This window comes from Capra hircus, chromosome 12 (genome assembly GCF_001704415.2).
Source record: "Capra hircus breed San Clemente chromosome 12, ASM170441v1, whole genome shotgun sequence".
NCBI lineage: Eukaryota > Metazoa > Chordata > Mammalia > Artiodactyla > Bovidae > Capra > Capra hircus.
In genome coordinates this window covers 21,179,096-21,203,946 of record NC_030819.1, presented here as the reverse complement: position 1 = coordinate 21,203,946, position 24,851 = coordinate 21,179,096, and positions in this window count along the sequence as shown.

Sequence of the window (24,851 nt, the reverse complement as noted above, 5' to 3'; positions counted from 1 at the left end):
TTCTATGGAACAGAATCAAAGAGGTTGGATTATACACAAGAGATGATGACATAGTGCTTGGATGGCCACCAGAGAGTTTCTCCCTTTTTGCCACTCTTTCTTTCCTGGAGGAATGAAGCAAAGGTTAGGAAAGTGAAAACTGTCTGTATTGTAGAGATAAGTACCACCAGACTTCCGGGTTGCACTGAATATGATGGGGAGAAGGGCAAACACATACAGCCTGAGAATTCTTATAGTCCAGTTCACAGAGTCACTGATATTCTTCCAACAATCCTCTCACTCATGGGATAATTTATTTTTTTTAAAATATCATCCTTTCTAAGAAAATCTAGATGATAGCTCTTCTTGTCCAACTGTGCAGCTAATGTACTGGTAAAAACAGGTCTCTATATGCAGCTTGAAAAAGGAAAGAAAATAATATTTATGTCAATATTTGATAACACTAAAAGATGAGAAAACAAAACGCTCAATCCTGCTATTTCAGAGCTTTGGGTTAACTCTAAGTCAGAAGAGTATGTGGTCTTTATTTTTTATCTGTCTGGAACTTTTTAAAATTTGCTTTTTACTAAGACAAAGTAAGAGAGGAGTTGAGACACTATGGTTCTCCAGAGAGTACATGGAGATCTGGTGAGATGGTACTTGGGTGTGTGACATGCCCTTCCTGGACATTCATTGAATGTTCTTTTGACTGTGTGGGGGAGGGGGTGTGGGAGAGGGAAAATCTTGATTAATTACCAAGTATTCAGTTAATTCTCCTCTAGATTTATATAAAAAAGGACACAATTTAATGTGAAAGCTACAATTAACCATATTAATCAATATTCAAATATCTCTTTCTTTTGAGATTGTCTTTTCTTTATATACTAATTTTCCAGGCAAGAATCCTGGAGTAGGTTGACATTTCCTGCTCCATGGGATCTTCCCCACCCAGGCATCAAACCCAGGTCTCCCACATTGCAGACAGATTCTTTACCATCTGAGCACCATGGAGCCCTTATATACTGAAGACTTGAAGAAATGGTAGTATGCATACAATATATTTTGTACCAGGTGAGCACTTTCTTATTCTCCCTCAATACACTCTGATGAGCTAACTATACTTTATTTTTTGATAGCATTATACATTTGTATCTAAGGTTCAAGCTAGGTGTCTTAGTTACTTAGTTAGCTAGCTTATTTAGCTAGCTAGTTTACGTTTAACTATGGTTCTTGTGATTCCCACCAGTTGTATGCTGAAACAGCTGTGTCCGCCCCTCTTCCACTCGGCAATTTCCAGGGACTCATATTTAAAGGAGAGTGAAATGCTGTCTCTAATTATAACAGCAGTCTGTTCCGCAGCAGTTTTCACACTCTATTTACATTCCCTACTGTGTTTTTCCAATAGTCTTACTCTTCTTTCCATTTCTCTAATTTTGGTTTTAAACCCATCAGATTGCTCGTTAACTGAATTAATTTTAAAGTACATTACTTCTAACACACTTTTTGGGAAGCACATATGATGGTTTATACTGATATTTAGGACTGTGTTTATTTCTCCAAATGTCAAGGACAAGGTGAACTGTTGGGTATTAGTAAAGATGGTTCATCCTTAATATCCATTTATCTTCTGCCATTGGTGCCACCTGCCTTACAATGACTCAGGAAGCATAGGTGGCAGAAGAGGAGTGACTCATGTCAGCACAGAAGCTTTTCAAGTATGTTCTAATTCATCTGCACTAAATTACTATTAACAGAAAAAGAAGACTCAGTGTAAAACTGTTAGCAAGCATCTGCTTCAAGAAATGTGGCAAATAAACTAAATATCCACTAACTGTGCAACGAAATGTGTGCTGAATTTCCAAGGTACACTGTAATGATACAATTTTAGAATAGTCTTTTGTAATTATTTAAATCCATTTCTTAATTTCATGACATGACTGGCTACAGGCCAAAGAAAAGACATACAATGTGTATGTCCCTAGAAGCCCCTAAATGTGATCTTAAGCAAGTTGTTGCTTCACATGCTATGATTTTCCTAACCTGGCAACATAAAGATTTTAAAATAACAATTTTTTGTTTAATATTCAGATGTTAATACCCCAAACATAAAAATATCTTATAATCGAAACATGTTCTATTGTCAGATTGTTATTTAAAAAATAAACACAAAAATGAAAGTCCATAAATTAATGAAAATATATTTTACACATTATTTCTTCAAAATATATTTTGTTACCTGATAGTTGAGTTGCTTCATCATTCTTATTTTTCAGTTTGTCATGGCAAGCTAATTCAGTTTTCATAGGAAAGTTAGCATATTTTGCCAGTTTCCAAAAGGCATGATGTCAGTGATTTGTTATTATATTGGACAGATACATTAAGGACAAACTGCTATTTTTATAGCATTTTTATTTGCTATTGAAATAGGATATTTTCTTCCAAAGTATTACTTATAATCATTTATATATCAAAATGTCCTGATTATTAATTTATAGTCTATCTTATTAATTTGATTATTGATCTAATTTTTTAAATTTCCATATACATAATCAATTCAACTGAGAATAGTAAACTCAGCTCTGCCTTTTTTCATATTTACATCTATTACTTATTTCTTAGCTCTAAGGTAATTTTCCCTTAGTTCCAGAACAATGGCAATAATAGGGTGATTTTAAGCATTCTTGTCTATTTCCCAACCCTAGAGTCCTTTCATTGTTTTAGTATTAAACTTTGATTCTGACTTGAGATAGTTCTCAGAAATATTGTTTTTACCAATTTGCAACACCATGAAGTGGGAACTGAGGTGAAATTGTGATGAGAGGGTGGGGAAGTGTCAACATTCCTTTTTAAGGGATTTCTTGCTGAGAATTTGTACTTTCTCCAAAGCCTATTTTCTTTCAAAATCTGAGTGTATTTATATTTCTAATTTACTTTCAGTAGCTACTACTACAAAAAGTTTTAGTTCTTTTTTCTCCTACTCAAATAAATTCTATGTAAACAAGACAAACAATAATTTAATGACTCCTAATTCCCATATCAACAAAAAAAATGTAAAAAATTATCCTCAATTAAAAATAACACAGTTTTCTGTTTCCTGTAAATACACAATTAGTTTCCTAGCACAATATTGTACATAGTTAATTTCAATGGCAATGACAATAAATATACTGAAGTAGTCTGGTCTGCATTTTCCCCCAATTGGACATGAACACTTTTTTTCACAAAGAGGTTTTTTCTCCTTTAAGCATTTTACCACATTCTGCCTAACTTTATATAAAACAAGTATGCTAGATCCTTGTAAAAGTTCTGATGACAGACTATAATTATTTCCCTTGCACACAGAGAACCATATTGAAATACAGAGAATAGCAGAGGTTTTAGAATCAGAAGGACCATGGTATGAAGCCTCCTGATGTTCACTCTCATATGTACACCAGGAGCAAGAATAACTGGAATGAAATAAAAGAATGAAGCAAATGACCCCTAATGTCCCATGAGTGTGCATGTATATGTAAATGAAAGCAAGTGTATTTGTATTGATATTATGTATCTATTGAACAGTATTCGAAGTTATGTCCCACAGACACCAAGCCTTTGAAAACCCATTCATTCATAAATAAAAAACATCACCAATCTATCCCCTGCCAATAATAGTTACTGTGCATAAAATAAAAGTGGGTACTGTTTCTTATTAGGTATAATAATGTATATTCCTCACATGAGTTGCCTTAGTTACAATTTTTATTCAACCCATCCCTGGTGGCTCAGAGGTTAAAGCGTCTGCCTCCAATGCGGGAGACCCGAGTTCAATCTCTGGGTCGGGAAGATCCCCTGGAGAAGGAAATGGCAACCCACTCCAGTATTCTTGCCTGGAGAATCCCATGGATGGAGAAGCTTAGTAGGTTACAGTCCACAGGGTCGCAAAGAGTTGGACACGACTGAGTGACTTCACCTCACCTCACCTCAATAGTTTTTAAAACTAAACCCTTATCATAGACATGTGTGCTTGCTAAGTCACTTTAGTCGTATCTGACTCTTCACGACCCTGTGTACAGTAGCCCACCAGGCTCCTCTGTCCATGGGATTCTCCAGGCAAGAATACTGGAGTGGGTTGTTATGCCCTCCTCCAAGGGATCTTCCAAATTCAGGGTTCAAACCCGCACCTCCTGTGGCTCCTGCATTGCAGGCAGATTCTTGACCACTGAGGCACTGGGGAAGCTTATGATAGACACTTATGTGTGAGACAGTTTTATTCTTCTTTAGATCAGTAAACAAGCACATTTCTTGTTCTTTGTGTGTGGTGGTTGTTTTTATATGAAGCATAAAGACTTCACGAACCTCTTCTCTCAATAGGATGTCTTCAGGTAAAAATAAATAAGCCATTTTAAGGAGGGACATTTCTTGTCGTGGCACTTGTCTTCTGACAGTTACTCAGTGGCACAGAGCTGAAGAGGGCTCTGTGCTTATGGTGAAAAATGATTCCTAGGACTTGACGGGAAGAAGGTGTTCATTCCAAGCCTGGGGCAGAAGTCTGCTGAGATAAACAGAAGATGGTGAGCAAATTCATCAAGACTAGCATTATGTATTTCTCCCCCTGGTCTGACGCCTGATGTTGCACGATTCCTACAAGCAACCAAACTGTAAAACCTGTGCTACAAAACAGAAGCACCTGTAAGTCAATGGGAGCACATTTTTGCTCAACGAGAGATCCTGACAACTAACAACTGACAACCATCTGCCAGAGACACAGTTTGAATTTTAAGACGAATCAATTCCCCTTCTCAGCTTCCAGACTCATGCCCAGTAAAGCTTTCAATGTCTAACGTCTTGATTCATAGAATTATAAACTTTTAGGGCTTGCCTGGTAGGCAAATTATCTGAGGCAAGACTCAGACTTTTCAGATAAAGATAATGAGCACAAGTTAATTAGACAGCAGTTCGAGGTCATACAGCTACTTCAAGAGAGTGATCAGAATAAATCTTGATACCATTTTTGATAGATTCTGTCCAGCATTATAAATTGTGAAGTTCTTTTTAGATCTCCATCCCTTCCTTCAATGTACTGTTTCATTATTCCTCCCATCCTCATGTCATGTTTAACTTGATAAGCATGGCTTTTATAACATCATCCAAGTCTTTCATAGAATTTTGACCAGGCTGAGTTGCCTAATGACTCGTGTCTCTTTTTTTTTTTTTTTGGCAATGCCAGTGGAACTTATTCCACTTGGTATAATTATGAGGCTTTATTTAAAAAATGAATCCCTTGTAATTTTCTTGAACACTTGCCACACATTTCTTTGCATCCCACATAGTTAGTTGCTGTTCTCTCCTGCTGTGCTTAGTCGCTCAGTCGTGTCTGATTCTGGTCAACTCCATGGACTGTAGCCTGCCAGGCTCCTCTGTCCATTGGGATTCTCCAGGCAAGAATACTAGAATGGGTTGCCACACCCTTCTCCAGGGGACCTTCCTGGCCCAGGGAGCGAACCCAGGTCTCCCACATTGCAGGCAGATTCTTTACTGTCTGAGCCACCAGGGAAGCCCCTGTGGTTAGTTAATACTCAGTAAAAATTGTTGAAAAATGTACGTGTATTTTGAAGTATGAAGCCCTAGGGAAGGTTCAAGGGGGTGGCACATGGCTCTGCCTGCAGTTGTAAAGTAATATGCAAACAGTTTCTCTAACTACTAACCTGTCATCATTCCAGCCTTGTTCTGTTGGCATATGTTATTCAGTGCTTTCCCCGTGTCAGTAACCATGGTGAACAAATCCAGGATAGAATGCTTTGGAGACTGGGAATCTGATGGGACACTGATGATTTTGGAAAGTGAGCCACATTTATGGTTGAATTTTTTAATGTTAAACTAAAAGCAGTCAAGCTGGAGGGAGTCTGAAAAGCCTGAAAAATATGATAACTGATTTTTCCAAGAAGCCTTCTTGCCCCCATCCCCATGTGATCAGCAGTAGTTTTAATTCTATGATGAATCCTCCCTGCTTTTTTTGCCACATTTCCCTGATGAATGAGTGGATCAATCTTTGAGTTGGCAGGCCAAATTTAAGAAAACAATCTGTAACACTGGAGCATAGTGAAGCTAACTGGCACACACAGGGAGTGAAAACATGACTGTGGCCTCATTAGCACTGTATGCTAAGAAACAAGCTAAGCAGCCAAGTGTGAAGGTGAACCAGGAATGGAGAAGTCCTGAGCACCTAAAGTGGATGGATTTGCTTCTCTGTGGAATTTTTCCCTGGATCTAATTAAAGCCTGATCCTTTCCAGCTGTAGTGGCACAGATTGTTTTATGATAAACTCAATGTATAATTAAAAATCTCATTAATCATTTCCCAAATTATTTGCTGTAATATCAAATGAAAGTTGAAGCCATTTCTGCTGTGAAAAATGGTTTTAATATTAATAACCATGCCTGTAATAGATCTTAATGGCAACAGGACCTTTGTGTTTCTATTTATAGTTTTCATTTTCACATCTCCCTCACTAAAAGAGTAGCTGAATACTAAAGTATTCTTTATTCCAATGTGTTTTCTTTCTTTAAAATATCTTCTGCTTTTTAAAACTTTTTATTGTGTATAATAAGAATATTTATGACTGCAAGTCCAGATTAAATTTATTAAACAGACTCAGCATTCATAAATATAACTGCAATTTTAAGGTATGATGCCAACAGTTTCTCTACTACTTACCTGTCATCATTCCAGCCTTGTTCTGTTGGCATCTGCTAGTCAGTAACTTTTTATTGTGATGGCAATCCATCCAGATGCTTGCACTCAATATTTGTAGCTATCAGACAAAACTTAAATCTTCACATCAGGCTTTTTATATACAATTTTTAAAGGTTACACTCTATTTACAGTTACAAAATCATAGTGTCTAAATGTTCTCTTTTCTCCACATAGTTACCAACGTTTTTGATTATAGCCATTCTGACAAGTGTGAGGCGATCTCTCATGATTTTGATTTACATTTTCCTGATGATTGGTATTGAGCATGTTTTCATGTGCTTGTTGGCCATCTGCATTTTCTCTTTGCAAATATGCTTAGTCTGTCACCCTGCCTTTTTTTTAAATTTATTTTTAATGGGTTGTTTGTTTTATTGCTGTTGAGTGGAATGAGCATTTATATATGTTGGATATTAATCCCATGTAGGTAATATCATTTGTAGCTATCTTATTCCATTCAGCATTTTTTTTTCCTTTTGGTTTGGTCAATAGTTTCCTTTGCTTGTAAAAAAGCTTTTAAGTTTAATTAGGTCCCATTTGTTTATTTTTGCCCTTATTTCCCTTAGGATATGGATCCCCCCAAATAGTGATTCTATTTAGGTTAAAGAGTGTTCTCCCTTCATTTTCCTCTAGGAGTTTTATCATAGTCTTATATTTAGGACTTTAATCCAATTTGAGTTTATTTTTTTATATGATGTTAGAGAATGTTCTAATTTTATTCTTTTCACATTTAGCTGTCCAGTTTTCCCAGCGCCACTTATAGAAGAAGCTGTCTTTAATCTATTGTATATTCTTGCCTCCCTTGTCATGGATTAGATGACATAAGTACATGGGTTTATTTCTGGACTGTCTATTCTGTTCCATTGATCTACGTGTCTGTTTTTGTGGCAGTACCATATTGTTTTATTTACTATAGCTTCGAGGTGTGGTCTGAAGCCAGAGAGTGTGATTCCTCCAACTCTGATCTTCTTTATCAAGATTATTTGGGGTATTTAAAATCTTTTGTGTTTTCATACAGATTTCAAAATTATGCATTCTAGTTAAAAACACCATTGGTATTTTGATAGGAATTGTGTTGAATCTGTAGACTGCCTTGGGTAGTATCATCATTTTAATAATATTTATTCTTCCAATCCAAGTATATGGTATATCTCGTCCTTTGTTTCATATTCAGTTTCTTTCATCAATGTCTTGTACTTTTCAAGTACAGGATTTTGCCTCATTAAATAGGTTTATTCCTAGATATTTCATTCTTTTGGAAACAGTGTTAAGTGGAGTTGTTTCCTTAATTTCTCTTTTTGATAGTTAATTGTTAGTATATAAAAATGCAACAGATATCTGTTATGTTCTGTTTCCTATCGAAACTATGTGGGTTAAGGGCGAGACTATTTTCTGGAAATTATTTCCATTGAATACACTGAATTTGAGCACCCACTGCAAAACATAATAGCTGTGAAAGTTAAAATGGACAATATCTTAGATCAGGCTGCCATAACAAAACACCATCAACTGGGTGGCTTCAACAACAAAAATTTATTTTTCATGATCTTGGATCTCGAAAGTCCAAGATCAAAGAGCTGGGCAATTCAGGATCTGGCAAGAACTCTCTTCCTGATTTTTACACAACTGCCTTCTGCTGTGTATTCATCTTCATTGTGTATATACATGGAAAGAGAATCTCTTTCTGATACTTCATTGTTAGTACAGTGTTAGTGTCAGCTCTCAATTTATAAAAGGATAATGATGAAACTTGCCCAATATGATAGGGATAAGCAACAGAACTCTCACTTGGTGACAATTTAAAATGTGGCTCTCTATAAGTTTCAACGTTATGCATGACCAGGTGGCTCCCTGGGGAGATGCTCAGGTTATACTTACTGTTTCTGAAACCCATCTGGTTAATTTAGCATTTGTTCCTCATTTATTGTGATTGTTAACAATCATTTACAATAGTTGCTTTAAACTAGGATGGGTTTGGTATATGTCTACTTTGTACTTTCATCAGTAATGATCCTAGATCAGTGTGTGAGAGACTTATGGCTAGTGAAGTATATTTAAATCTGAAAAAAAAAAATTAAAATCCAGTTCTTGTTTCCTGATATTTCCCAGGACCAAGGGAACTAACAGCCTGGCATTCTAACTAAAAAAAAAAAAAAAAAAAAAAAAATGAGGTATCAGTATCTTCTTCTTCATGGCTTTCCTTGCTGACCACTTGATAATCAGCAGCACTTAGAAGATACCAAAAGCCATAGAGCTAAGAATGAGAAATGCTAAAAGTCATATGTTAGTTATATGCCTTCAATGTGGAAGACCCAGGTTCGATCCCTGGGTTGGGAAGATCTCCTGGAGAAGGAAATGGCAACCCACTCCAGTACTCTTGCCTGGAAAATCCCATGGATGGAGGAGCCTGGTAGGCTACAGTCCATGGGGTCGCAAAGAGTCAGACATGACTGAACGACTTCACTTTCACTTATTGTGTAGAGACTGAGGGGCTTTGCAGTAAAACACATTGGCTAAATACTTTTGACATTGTGATTATTTTTGTTATGTTATTGTTTAGTGACTAAATCCTGTCTGATTCTTACTACCCCATGGAATGTAGCCTGCCCTCCTTTGTTTTGGGGATTTCCCAGGAAAGAATACTGGAGTGGCTTTCTATTTTTCTCTCTAGGGGAACTTCCTGACACAGGAATCAAACCCACGTCTCCTGCATTAGCAGGCAAATTCTTTACCACTGAGCCACCCAGGAAGCCTATATCTATATAATATACAATTATATATGTACATATATAATTTATAAATATATATAATAAATTATATAATTAATAATAAGTTCTGAATAATAATTAAGTTCTGAATTTCTATTGTTAAAGAAAGTTGACATTAATAAAGTAAGTACACAAAATATTGGTTCACATGGACAGTAGATAGTCATAAGGGATTTGATTTAGGTCATACCTGAATAGTCTAGTGGTTTTCTCCTCTTTCTTCAATTTCAGTCTGAATTTGGCAATAAAGAGTTCATGATCTGAGTCACAGCCAGCTCCCATTCTTGTTTTTGTTGACTATATAGAGCTTCTCCATCTTTAACTGTAAAGAATATAATCAATCTGATTTTGACATTGACCATCTGGTGATGTCCACGTGTAGAGTCTTCTCTTGTGTTGTTGGAAGAGAGTGTTTGCTATGACCAGTGCATTCTCTTGGCAGAACTCTATTGGCCTTTGTCCTACTTCATTCTGTACTCCAAGGCCAAATTTGCCTATTATTCCAGGTGTTTCTTGATTCCTACTTTTTCATTCCAGTCCCCTATAATGAAAGGGACATCTTTTGGAGGTGTTAGTTCTAGAAGGTCTTGTAGGTCTTCATAGAACTGTTCAACTTCAGCTTCTTCAGCATTATTGGTTGGGGCATAGACTTGGAATACCGTGATATTGAATGGTTTGCCTTGGAAACGAACAGAGATCATTCTGTCATTTTTGAGATAGCATCCAAGTACTGCATTTCAGACTCTTGTTGATTATGATGGCTACTCCACTTCTTCTAAGGAATTCCTGCCCACAGTAGTGGATATAATGGTCATCTGAGTTAAATTCACTGATTTCAGTCCCTCTTAGTGCACCGATTCCTAGAATGTGGACTTTCACTCTTGCCATCTCTTGTTTGACCGCTTCCAATTTGCTTTGATTCATGGACCTACCATTCCAGGCTCCTATGCAATATTGCTCTTTACAGCATCAGACTTTGCTTCTATCACCAGTCCCATCCACAACTGGGTGTTGTTTTTGCTTTGGCTGCATCCCTTCATTCTTTCTGGAGTTATTCCTCCACTGATTTCCCATAGCATATTGGGCACCTACCGACCTGGGTAGTTCACCTTTCAGTGTCTTGTCTTTTTGCCTTTTCATACTGTTCATAGGGTTCTCAAGACAAGAATATTGAAGTGGTTTGCCATTCCCTTCTCCAGTGGACCGCATTCTGTCCGACCTTTCTACCATGACCCTTCTGTCTTGGGTGGTCCCACATGGCATGGCTTAGTTTCATTGAGTTATACAAGGCTGTGGTCCATGTGATCAGATTGGCTAGTTGTCTGTGAATGTGGTTTCATTCTGTCTGCCCCTTGATGCCCTCTCTCAGTGCCTACTATCTTACTTGGGTTTCCTTACCTTGGACATGGGGTATCTCGTCACGGCTGCTTCAGAAAAGCACAGCTGCTGCTCCTTACCTTGGACGCAGGGTAGCTCCTCTCAGCCATGCTTCTGTGCCAACACAGCCCCGTGCTTCTGTGCCTTTGCTGCCGCAGTGCTTCTGCAATAAACTGTGGAAAATTCTGAAAGAGATGGGAATACCAGACCACCTGACCTGCCTCTTGAGAAACCTATATGCAGGTCAGGAAGCAACAGTTAGAACTGGACATGGAACAACAGACTGGTTCCAAATAGGAAAAGGAGTACGTCAAGGCTGTATATTGTCACCCTGCTTATTGAGCTTATATGCAAAGTACATCATGAGAAATGCTGGGATGGAGAAAGCACAAGCTGGAATCAAGACTGCTGTGAGAAATATCAATAACCTTAGATATGCAGATGACATCACCCTTATGGCAGAAAGTGAAGAAGAACTAAAGAGCCTCTTGATGAAAGTGAAAGAGGAGAGTGAAAAAGTTGGTTTAAAGCTCAACATTCAGAAAACGAAGATCATGGCATCTGGTCCCATAACTTCATGGCAAATAGATAGGGAAACAGTGGAAACAGTGGCTCACTTTATTTTTCTGGACTCTAATATCACTGCAGATGGTTATTGCAGCCATGAAATTAAAAGACACTCCTTGGAGGTAAAGTTATGACCAATCTAGACAGCATATTAAAAAGCAGATACATTCCTCTGCCAACAAAGGTCTGTCGAGTCAAGACTCATTTTTCCAGTGGTCATGTATGGATGTGAGAGTTGGACTGTGAAGAAAGCTGAGTGCCAAAGAATTGATGCTTTTGAACTGTGGCATTGGAGAAGACTCTTAAGAGTCCCTTGGGCTGCAAAGAGATCCAACCAGTCCATTCTAAAAGAGATCAGTCCTGGGTGTTCATTGGAAGGACTGATGTTGAAGCTGAAACTCCAATACTTTGGCCACCTGATGAAAAGAGCTGACTCATTTGAAAAGTCCCTGAGGCTGGGAAAGATTGAGGGCAGGAGGAGAAGGGGACAACAGAGGATGAGAATGTTGGATGGCATCACCGTCTCAATGGACATGGGTTTGGGTGGACTGCGGGAGTTGGTGATGGACAGGGAGGCTTGGGGTGCTGTGGTTCATGGGGTTGCAAAGAGTCGGACATGACTGAGCGACTGAACTAAACTGAACTTAAGAGAGACGGGAATACCAGACCATCTTACCTGTCTCCTGAGAAACCTGTATGTGGGTCAAGAAGCAACCATTAGAATCCTGTATGGAACAACTGACTGGTTCAAAATCAAGAAAGGAGTATGACAGGGCAGTCTGCTGTCACCCTGTTTGTTTAACTTATACTCTGATCACATTATGAGAAATGCTGGGCTGGGTGAGTTACAAGCTGGAATTCAGATAGGTGAGAGAAACATCAACAACTTCAAATATGTAGATGACACCACTCTAATGGCAGAAAGTGAAGAGGAACTAAAGAGCCTGTTGATGAGAATGAAGGAGGAAAATGAAAGAGCTGGCTTAAGACTAAATATTAAAAAAAAAACAACAACAACAACAACACTAAGATCATGGCACCCAGCCCCATTACTTCATGGGAAATAGAAGGGGGAAAGGTGGAAGCAGTGACAGATTTCCTCTTCTTAGACTCCAAAATCATTGTGGATGGTGACTGCAGCCATGAGATCAGAAGATCATTGCTTATTGGCAGGAAAGCAATGACATAGCTAGACAGTGTGTTGAAAAGCAGAGACATTACTCTGCTGACAAAAGTCTGTATAGTCAAGGCTATGGTATTCCCAGTGGTCATGTATGGTTGTGGTAGCTGGACCATAAAGAAGGCAGACCACCAAAAAATTGATGCCTTCAAACTGTGGTGCTGGAGAAGACTCCTAACAGTCCCTTGGACAGCAAGAAGATCAAGCCAGTCAATCTGAAGGGAGATCAACCCTGAATATTCACTGGGAAGACTGATGCTGAGGCTGAAGCTTCAGTATTTTGGTTGTCTGATACAATTTGCTGGCTCAAAATTTCCTGATGCTGGGAAAGATCGAGAGCAAAAGGAGAAGGTGTCAGAGAATGAGATGGCTGGACAGCATCACTGATGTAATGAACATGAACTTGGACAAACTCCAAGAGATAGTGAGGGACAGAGAGGCCTGGCATGTTGCAGTCCATGGGGTCGCAAAGAGTCTGAGACGACTGGGCAACTGAACAACAACAACAAATGGTGACAAGATTGAATACAGGAGGTCTAAGAGATAAAATCTGTAGAGGAAGAATTAGTATAAAACTGGTTGAAGTGTAAAAAAGTATACAAACATAAGGACTTAGTAAGTGAAGCTGTAGAAATCGGTTTTACGCATCATTGTAAAAAAACAAATATTTACTCATAAATGCTTTCTTAATCTTTTTTTTTTTTTGCATTTTCACTGTCAGCTTTTCAATGCACTATGGAAAACAAAGTAATTGTCAATGTGCTACATTATCAGAAGACCTCCATAGATAATGAAATTGTTCCACTTTTATGTCAATGTCATCAGATACTTCAAATAAGAAGCTGATTAGTTAGTTACCTATATAGGTTGCATCTTTTCATCCAGCTTATGAAATCTGAGTGAAACTATTAAAAGTTCATTCTGACAAAAATTAAACATCAAACATTACCCTGAATGCTGTTGTAAACTCAATATTGAAGACAAAGTTTGATGGAGCACAGTATCATGATAAAAAAAGAATTTTAATATATTTTAACATATAAGAAAAATGTATACTTGAAATTGGTCTCAAGGCATGGATATAATTCACAGTTATATTTGAATAAATTTTCATATTCCAGAAATTTACATGGAAATTTTACCTGTCAAAATTTACATATATATACATAAATAAACGCATATATGTGTTGGCACAAGCACTCGTGCAAGATTGAATGAAACTGAATTAAAAATTTTTAGTTATGTATCTCCTGACTAAAAAAATAAAACTCTACATGATGTCATCTCTGTTTCTTCTAATACCCAGGATCAGTTGTATTTTAGAAATGTCTGACCCTTAAAAAAACGATTTTGCAAATCAACCTATAGAATACAATCTGATATTCGGTATTTTTAAAACACTACTTCATATTTTATTGAAGTGCATTCGATATCAGAAGTTTGAATTAAAATTTTCATTTAATGGAGTGCTAAAATCTAATTCTTTTAAGTTTTAGTGTAGTGGTGCAGTTACTTAATTTTTTTTGTGTTTTGAAGTGAAGAGCAAATAGGATGGCTTTTTCTCCTTTAAATACTAATCAAAGAAAGACACTTCAGAATTCACAGGCAAAAGACAGTAGCTGTTCACTGGGCTGTAATATTTAATTTATTTGAAGAGATTTAAAAATACTAGTTTAATAAAACAATTTGTTAGTCAAAATATTTCAAAGATTATATAATTTCAGTTATTTTTAGTAAAACCTTTTATTTTCAAAAGAGTCCTTGTTTGAATAATAAATTACAAGTTCAGCTTATTAATATGTATAGATATATGTACATTTAATTTAATGAATGTCATAATGTATCAAGGGCTTCCCTTGTGGCTCAGCTGGTAAAGAATCCACCTGCAAAAAGGGAGACCTGGGTTTGATACCTGAGTTGGGAAGATTTCCTGGAGAAGGGAAAGGCTACCCACTTCAGTATTCTGGCCTGTAGAATTCCATGGACTGAATATTCCATGGGTTTGAAAAGAGTCAGACATGACTGAGTGATTTTCACTTTCACTATATCAAAATACCACTCCTTGATTTGAAGATACAGAAACAAGAGAAATTTGGGAAAATAAGATTTCCAAGAGACCTTAAAAAAAAAGCTCTTGCCATTAATCTGTGATAAATAGTAATTATAAGTAAAAAAATCATGTCTAATACAATAGCAGTTGTTACAAATAAGAATTTCCATGAAGTTCAGGTATATTAATTAGGATAATCTAACCATATCTTATATAAATTTCCATGGGTTAATACAATAAAGAATTGAGCCTCTATTATGGAGAAGGCAGTAGCACCCCACTCCAGTACTCTTGCCTGGACGGCTGCAGTCCATGGGGTCGCTAGGAGTAGGACACAACTGAGCGACTTCACTTTCACTTTTCACTTTCATGCATTGGAGAAGGAAATGGCAACCCACTCCAGTGTTCTTGCCTGGAGAGTCCCAGGGCCGGGGGAGCCTGTAGGCTGCCGTCTATGGGGTTGCACAGAGTCGGACACGACAAGCGACTTAGCAGCAGCAGTAAGTCATATTAAAATGCAGGTAAGTAGTTCCATGCTGTCAATCAGAGACTGTAGCCTCTTTTGTCTCATAGCACTGCCATGTTTAGGGTTTCTGAATTATCTACTTAATTGTTTACATTCAGATAAGTGAAGGGAGAGCTTAAAAGATGTTGGGTGGGTATCGGGGGCCAAGCCTGGAAGGTGGTGGTGATGGTGGTTAGTCGCTAAGTCGTGTCCGACTCTTGTGACACATGGACTGTAGCCTGCCAGTCTGTTCTGTCCATGGAGTTTTCCAGGCAAGAATACTGATGTGGGTTGCCATTTCCTTCTCCAGGGGATATTCACAACCCAGGGATTGAACTGGGGTCTCCTGCACTGGAAGCAGATTCTTTACCAACCGAGCTACCAGGGAATTACAGCCTGGAAAGGGTTCAGTTATTTCCTTTTGAATGTCACTGGTAAGGACTCAATCACATGGCCCTACCTAACTGCAAAGGGGCTGGGAAACATAGCCTAGAAGTGTGTCAAAGAAGAGAAATCAAAGATATTGGTGAATAACTGGCCAATTTCTATTGCAATTACGCAAAATTATTCACTGACTATCAGCTCATTCGCCTATTTACAGTTTAACAGTTCTTTTGTGCTTATAGCAAGAATACAATATCAAATGTCTTCAGGGAGCAGTCAGTGAAGAAAATGACCAGAGCCTCCAAGGATGTTAAGTAACAGAGAGTGGTGGAGACTGAGGCAATAGGCAAGCACACTTCCTAACCAGAAAGAGCAGATGCTGCTAACTTGCAGGAAAGCTGACCTAGAGTCACTATTACAAGGACACTTAAGAGAAACGGGTTATACAGACTTTTTATGAGAAAAACATTTGATATTCAGATTTCTTTGAAAAACCAGAATTTCCTTTTATAAAGACTTTGCTGGCTAAGTCAGTATTTATGGGTCATTCTTATGGTAGAGAGGGGAGAGGGGTCAAAGCACTGAGTTGTGCAAGTCTTAAATATTAAAAACAATGAAAAAGGCAAGGGTATTATAGGAAGGCAATACATAATATAGTCACAAACATAAAATCTGTATTTATATAGAAATGTGATTTGAAGCTGAAATGATGTACTGTGACTCTAAATAATGACTACAGAGAGGGAGACAGGTTAAACGACAACCTGACAACCAAGAAGAGAAATGGTCAAAGTGCCCCAAAATGAGACAAGGACCAGTAGCTTAATACAGGAACTAATCAAGCTGGTCAAATTGGCCAGCAGACTAAAGGAGAATGAATACCTTCTGTTCATTTTATTTTCCTTTTTATCCCTTTTTTTTCCTCCTAATTTTCATCATAATCACTTCTACTTATCCACATAGTTAAAAGTTACTTTTTCAGAAAATACTTTTCATGATGAAAAGCTGCTTTTCAAAAAGAACTGGCTTTAACAAATGACTATGTGCTTTGTGCTATACCACATTCAATCCTATTCTTGATGAATAGTTCCTCAGACTTGCCTGATTTAGATCAATCAGACTTTCAGTATCTGCTGTGGCACCTTGCTTCATCATCCAAGAGAAATTTAGATATCATTAACATAAGTAGCAATATTTCGAAGAAGGCGATGGCAACCCACTCCAGTACTCTTGCCTGGAAAATCACATGGATGTAGGAGTCTGATGGGCTGCAGTCCATGAGGTTGTGAAGAGTCGGACATGACTGAGCGACTTCCCTTTCACTGTTCACTTTCATGCATTGGAGAAGGAAGTGGCAACCCACACCAGTGTTCTTGCCTGGAGAGTCCCAGGGATGGGGGAGCCTAGTGGGCTGCCATCTATGGGGTCACACAGAGTCGGACACAACTGAAGTGACTTAGCAGCAGCAGCAGCAATATTTACTGAGACTTCTCTATTGGGTGTTAGTTACACCTTAAGAACTGTGTAATAAAGCTAATGCATCACAGATCTTATATTTAGGTAGAGGGCTTCCTAGGTGGCCTTAGTGGTAAATAATCTGCCTGCAAAACAGGAGACACGGGAGAGGTGAGTTTGAACACTGAGTCGGCAAGATCACCGGTAGTAGGAAACGGCAACCTATTCCAGTATTCTTATCTGGAAAATTCCATGGGCAGAGCAGCCTGGTGGGCTACAGTCCATGGAGCCACAGAGTTAGACACGACTGAGCAACTGACCTTTAACAATAGGTAGAAGCCTTTCAAAAAATGATTTGAATAAGTTATATGTGTATTGCTACTTTCTGGGTACTAAAAATCTCAGTATTAACATGGTCTATCAGGGCAATGGCGTTCCTGGTAAACGTTTCAAAGAAAGGCATTGGGGGCAGAGAACGATATATAGAAGGGAGAAAATAGCCCCTTGGTTGGACCTAGGATGATGGAACTTATTGTAAGGTTTAAATCATGTGGAAGGAATTAAAAAGGAATTGCTTCATATGACTCAACTGAATTTTTGTTTGACAGAATCGTCCTTTCAATTCAGTCACAAAGGCTTACCTGGCTTTGCTTACCAGTAATCTCCCCTGAACGTCTGTTCCCGTTTTCCTAGTATTATGTAATATTAAGAAGGAGAAGCAGAAGGGTATCAAAGTCAGTCTTTCCTCATTTGATCATTTGCCTAGCATTGACATTTTGAAAAAGTCCTTCAATAGCACTATGATGGCTGTTGGAAGTATCTGTGATAAGAGTGGCTAATGTACTATGTGAACAATTGGATTATAGAGAAACCTCTATATATTTTAATATGAATTTGCCTCTAGATGATGGTCTTAAGAAGATACTATAGTAATACCTTTTAGTATATCCTGATATTAATAATTGCCAGTTTTCTGTAAATCTTCCTGAAAGTTTTTTTTTAATGTGTGTCTTTTAAGTTGAAATCAATATATCAATATATTTATATTTCAGTATTTCTAGGGAATAATTATAAATTCAATTTTTATTACTTAATTTATGTTCACTTGCCTAATAATATATTGGCAATTATATAAGGGTATTCTATCTAGATGAGATAATGCAGTCAATTAAATAAACAAAGACTGTAGCCTGCCAGGCTTCTTGGTCCTTGGAATTCTCCAGGCAAGAATACTGTAGTGGGTAGCCATTTCCTTCTCTAGGGGATCTACCTATCCCAGGGATCAAACTTGGGTATTCTTCATTGTGAGCAGATTCTTTACTATCTGAGCCCCCAGGGAAGCCAAAATTATATAAAAATAATTTTAGTAACTACAAGGGAGTAAGCAATGTTAGAAATATAAGATAATCTGTAGTTATTTTTTAAATGAAGTGTTTCTAATTCTACTTTTTTATATCTAATGATTTTTGACCATATATCATTTTTAGAATCTTTGCATTCTAAATCCAATCTAAATTCAATAAAATCTCATTTTATGTATAAGAAAATTATATTTATATTTTTATTTATTTATTTATTTTAATTTTAGGAATGTTTTGTTCCTTTTTTTCTTTCTGTTTGTTTTTTTTTTTAGTTTTTTATTTTTTTAATTTTAAAATCTTTAATTCTTACATGCGTTCCCAAACATGAACCCCCTCCCACCTCCCTCCCCATAACATCTCTCTGGGTTATCCCCATGCACCAGCCCCAAGCATGCTGTATCCTGCATCAGACATAGACTGGCGATTCAATTCTTACATGATAGTATACATGTTAGAATGCCATTCTTCCAAATCATCCCACCCTCTCCCTCTCCCTCAAGAAAATTATATTTTTAGAATAATTAAAATTAATTACCGCTGAAAATATTCCAATAACAAAGCAAGGCTAAATTTAATAATATATTCTAAAATTCTCAAAAATGATGTTTATTCTGAGCATATGTGTGAATTCTTTTATAAGGAAGAAATAGAATAATTTTAGAAGTGTTTATTGTACAGAATAAATTATGTCCACATTAAAATAAAAATAAATTTCTCTCCTTGTATATATATATGTGTGTGTCTGTGTGTGTATATGTGCATATATATGATTACACACAATGTATATTAGATTTAAATTATCAAATATTTGCAGAGAGAAATAAATAGTATATCTGATCTTGGTCCTTTCTTGAATATGCTGGAACAATCACCCAGTTGTCATTGGTCTGCTTTCCTTCCTATTCTCTGACCAGATTATAGGTAGAAACATAAAATTAAGGATTTTAACCATAAAAATTATATAGCATGAATTCTTTACCCAAGATGAAAAAACATTTTAGGCAAAGGTAGGACTACAGAAATAGCTCTCCTGGGCTCTAATAAGTGCAGTGATTTTTCTTTTAAAACAGATGTGCCTAAGCCATGGCCTTCCCAGGTGGCCCAGGGATGAACAGTCCACCCATGATCCAGGAGACCTGGATTTGATTTGGGAAGATACCATGGAGGAGGAAATGGCAACCCACTCCAGTATTCTTGCCTGGAAAATTCCATGGACAGAGGAGCCTGGCGGGTTACAGTCCATAAGGTAACAAAGAGTCAGACACAACTGAACATGCTTGTACGCTCAGGGCATATCTAAGCCATAATTTATCAGAAGTGTTTTATTTCCATAGCTTTCACAAATGTATATATATTTGTCTACAATGGATATAGAGAGCTTGGTAGAATACTGTCTGTATGTAACTTAATTGAATTGTTTCAATGTATCATTTGGATCATCAAACCTTTTATATACAGCATTGGTCCTTATTAGCTCAGACTATAGAAGACTACATGAGAAAGACAGAAAAATGAAAGTAAATCAGTATGGCTCTTTGTGCAAAAGAACTTTTGGCCATTGAGTCATGCATTTCACTCTTTTCTCTACCCTTGTCTTTTTCATATGCAAAAGATAGTTCTGCCTCATATGTATTATAGTATTTTATAGCAGATGCATAAGACATGTGTCAGTATTTTCAAATGACCCTTCCCCCTAGTGCTGATTTCTGTGTTAGTTTTGCTGATTCATTTGGCAACTCTGAGGAGCTGCTTTGTGCTCTGTAGTAGCAATTTTACACTAAAGACTTCATTCATTTGGCCCTTTTGAAATTTATTAATCTTGTGGTGATGGTGGTGAACAAGAGATAAATTAGGATGCCTTTATTATTGATCTGTCCATAGCTTTCATGTTACTTGATCATGCTCTATTGTTAATACAGCTGAAGAGAATTAATTTTAGAAACAAGACAAGCTGTTAACACAGAACTTGAAAATCTTCCCACTGAAAATGCTGAACCTTATTGTAAAGTATTGGATCATTTCAATTGTTAGTCTTTTAATTCTAAATTAGCAGAGAATGTGAATGAATCCTTGCTCTGTTCCATGAATCTAATCTGTTCTCTCATCTTTCTCAAAATTGAGTGTCATCCTACTATTTAAATGTGAAGGTCAAATGAAGATCTGAAATTGTTTGGCAACTTGATAATATTGCATTACTTCACTTTCAAGTTTGGTCACTGGAATCTTGAGTAGGCGAAGTATTTCAGTTTAAAAAAATTGATTTATCTTAAGTGCAGCCATGAAATTAGAAGATGATTGCTTCTTGGCAGAAAAGCTATGACAAACTTAGACTGTATGCTAAAAAGCAAAGATATCACTTTGCCAACAAACTCCATATAGTCTAAGTTATGGTCTTTCCAGTAGTCGTGCATGGCTGTGAGAGCTAGACCATAAAGAAGGCAGAGCAGCAAAGAATTGACACTTTGGGACTGTGATGCTGAAGAAGACTTAAGAGTTCCCTGGACAGCAAGAAGATCAAACCAGTAGATCTCAAAGAAAATCAACCCTGAATACACATTGAAAGGACAGATGATGAAGCTGAAGCTGAAGCTCCAATACTGTGATGAACTGATGCAAACAGCCAGCTCATTGGAAAAGACTCTGATGCTAGGAAAGATTGAAGGCAGAAGGAGAAGAAGGTGATAGAGGATGAGATGGTTGGATGGCATCACCAATGCAATGGACATGAACTTGGGCAAACTGCAGGAGATGGTGAAGGACAGGGAAGCCTGCAGTGTGCTGCAGTCCATGGGGTCATGAAGAGTCAGACATGACATGGCAGCTGAACAATGACAGTAACTCTTCAATGTATTTTTCTGCTTAAAATTGATAATTTCTTCATATACCTAGAATTCAGATTTCTGCCAATATTCTAGATACACTTAAAATTGTTAAAATGACAAAATAAAACTGATAATATTGAATATGCCATTCAATTGTTTGCAATTGAAATTAGAAAAAAAATTATTAAATTTGAGTAAGTTAAAATTTCTTTAACATTTAAAAGTATGGAATGCCTCTGAAATTGAATTTACCTTCTTAGGATACATATCCCAAAGAAAACGTGACATAAAAGAAGTAATGGATATTATCCAACCTCTCTGACTTTAATTCAATCCTCACTTCTTCTTTCAATTTTAACCTGCAAAATTGACTTTTAGAACAAAATTAGATTGGCTAAAATTTGTGATTATAGTGTTTTTATGGGTGCTATTCTGAGGAATTTCTGTGACAGAGAATAAACACAATAGATACAATGTATCTATCAGAACCTTAGCTACAGCAAAGTTTTAGAAACATTAGAATTATATATGCTTTTATTCCTGACACTTTACTTAGATCATAAATATCAGCATCAAAATATTAATTCAAAGTTGAGAATGATTATGAATGCTGACCCCAGCATTGGCAAAGTTAAGTATCGACACAACTAATGAGTTAAAATGGTTAAATACAGAGCAAGTGGATATAGTGCCATATTTTGAAAATATTAAGAAAAGTCGATCTTATGAAATTTGCTAAAAATTGATTGTGTCTTAATTTAATTTTCCTTACTTTGAATCTATCTAAAGCTTATCTTCCTAATTCTACACTGGGGAGATATTTATATTGCAGCAATAGATACCAAAAGTAGTTTCAATGAGTCAATTCATATGGTGCCTTAGAGATAAATATGCAAGAAATTGTTTATATATGTCATGAATTAATAGACTTTTACGAGACTGGTTATTTTAGGTTAATTACACACTTAAAAGTAGGCCTTCTTTCCTTTGTTTTCATCATCAAAATTGGAACAATAAATATAGAATACTAATGGATAAGAAAGCAACTATGTTAAAGGAAGCAACTTTTATAAGCATAATATAAAGACAAAACAGAAGGGAATTTCTGAAGAAAGCTAAAAATAAACTGTAGTTGAAAATCTACAAGAAATGTATTTTTGTATCCGTCCTGTTTAAGATGGTATTCTGCCTCTACCATGTAATAGTAAGATCAAACTTACCTCTCTTGAGTCTCCTGCATTGGCAAGGTATATTCTTTACCACTCTGACACTTGGGAAGTTCTAGAATATTTAATGGGGCTTACAATTATGCTGATGTATGTATGTACATTTATTTAGCGTACTACCTACTGATGGATTTTTATATTGTTTTCAATTTTCAGTATTATAGAAAATACCTCCCAAAATTAATATTAGTCTAATAAAATTGAAGCTAAATTGTAGAACAGTTGATAATTATTGACAGACTTTCTTTAAATACATGCAGTACCAAATTATTTTGCCTTTAAAAATGTATAAATGTTCTATGTCTATATATTTGTACAGTTATCCTTAAAATATTACTAAACATGAATGTAAAAAGAGTTAAGTACAAACATACATCTATATCCTGGTATCAAAATCATACCTACACACATGTGCTATTTGGAGTGATATAAGCATGACTTCCATAGAATCATAATTCAGGAAGTTGTGGTAATTTATAATGTTGTTGATTATATTACCTGATGCTTTATGTTAGCTCTGTCTCCTAATGTCTTTCATTGAAATAATGGAAAGGAGTTTTCAATCATGTAGCCAGATGTACGAAAACAAAAGATAGTATGGAATGGCCATTGGATATATGAAACTGACACGTATTGGAGAGTTCGATTTTTCCAGAATTCTTTCTGTGAAACAGAAAGTGATCTTATATCGTGTTTCTGATTCTGATAGTCTTCACACCTCTCTTAAAAATGTAAAAGATCTCAGATTTTTCTCAGCATTACCAGCTCAGAGTACATGTCTTCAGAACCATCTGGCCTGTTGGCCTATATAAGAGCCATTTCAGAGTAAAATAAATGTTGAAGCCAGATGGATGATACAAAGAGTGAGAAAGTAAAGTTGTTGAGCATAGAATATTGTTTCTAGAAACTTTACTTGTAAAATTAGAAAAAAATGCATTGTGGCCTAGAATTTAACTCTCAGTGAAGCACTTGATAGTTATATCATTTGTTTAGTTTTTAAGATGAAAGAGACAAGTATTAATAAATATTTATGACAAAAGCTGAGCGGGGAAAAAAAGTTGATGCCACTACAGAGAAAGAGAACTGTTGAAAATAGCGCTACTTGGAAACCATAGGGAAGGATGGGTTAGCCTGGTGCATTCTGCAGATGTTAGGAATTCTGGGAAGAATTTGGGGAAGGAAAGAATGCCTTATAGAAAAGGCTTTAAGAAATAGAGAATGATCAAAACATTAAGAGGCCACACTAACAAAACCAGGGGGTATGGTCAGTTGAAATGAACTTCAAAGTAAAAGATATTTTTGTCTGAGGGTAGTGTCTAGAGAAACCTGGGAGAATTAGGAGGAAACAGGGACCAAAAAAAACCACAAAAAAACGTGTTTTCAACTCACTTTGAATTTTATTTAATTGAATGTTAAAATTTTATTTAATTGAATTTTATTTAATTGTATGTATAGGAACATTGATATTTATTGTTATTATTTATTTATCATTATTTTATCATTATTATTTTATATTATTATTACCATATTTTATCATTACTATTTAGCATTATGTTTTATTGCTTATTATATTATATTATAATATATTATATTATATTATATTATATTATATTAGTAAAACAATTACTTGGATTGAGCACTTAACCCATATCTAATTTGTACACTGTAACTAACTACGTTTATGCTTTAGCTCAATGAATTCAATTTTAAGAAAGTATTATTTTGACAATTTAAAATGAAAAAATCAAGACTATAGACATTGAAACAATTTTTTGATGGCCAAACCGTTGGAAAAAGAGGAGCTTATATGAAAATCCAGGACTCTACGATTACTAAACTGCCTGTAGAGTATGTATGGGAGTAGGAGAGGGAAGAGGTTGAAAGCTAAATAACTGAGAGTTAAATGTCTTTGAAAACATTGTTGTTTATTGTTGTTTAGTCACTAAGCCATGTCCAATTCTTTTGCAACCCCATGGAATGTAGACATGCCAGACACCTCTGTCCATGATATTTCTTAGGCGAAAGTTCAGTTCAGTTCAGTCGCTCAGTTGTGTCCGACTCTTTGAGACCCCATAAACTGCAGCATGCCAGGCCTCCCTGTCCATCACCAAATCCCGAAATTTACTCAAAATCATATCCACTGAGTTGGTGACGCCATCCAACCGTCTTATCCTCTGTCATCCCCTTCTCCTCCTGCCCTCAATCTTTCCCAGCATCAGGGTCTTTTCCAATGAGTCAGCTCTTCGCATCAGGTGGCCAAAGTATTGGAGTTTCAGCTTCAACATCAGTCCTTCCAATAAACACTCAACACTGATCTCCTTTAGGATGGATTGGCTGGATCTCCTTGCAATCCAAGGGACTCTCAAGAGTCCTTTTCAGCACCACAGTTCAAAAGCATCAATTCTTCAGCACTCAGCTTTCTTTATAGTCCAACTCTCACATCCA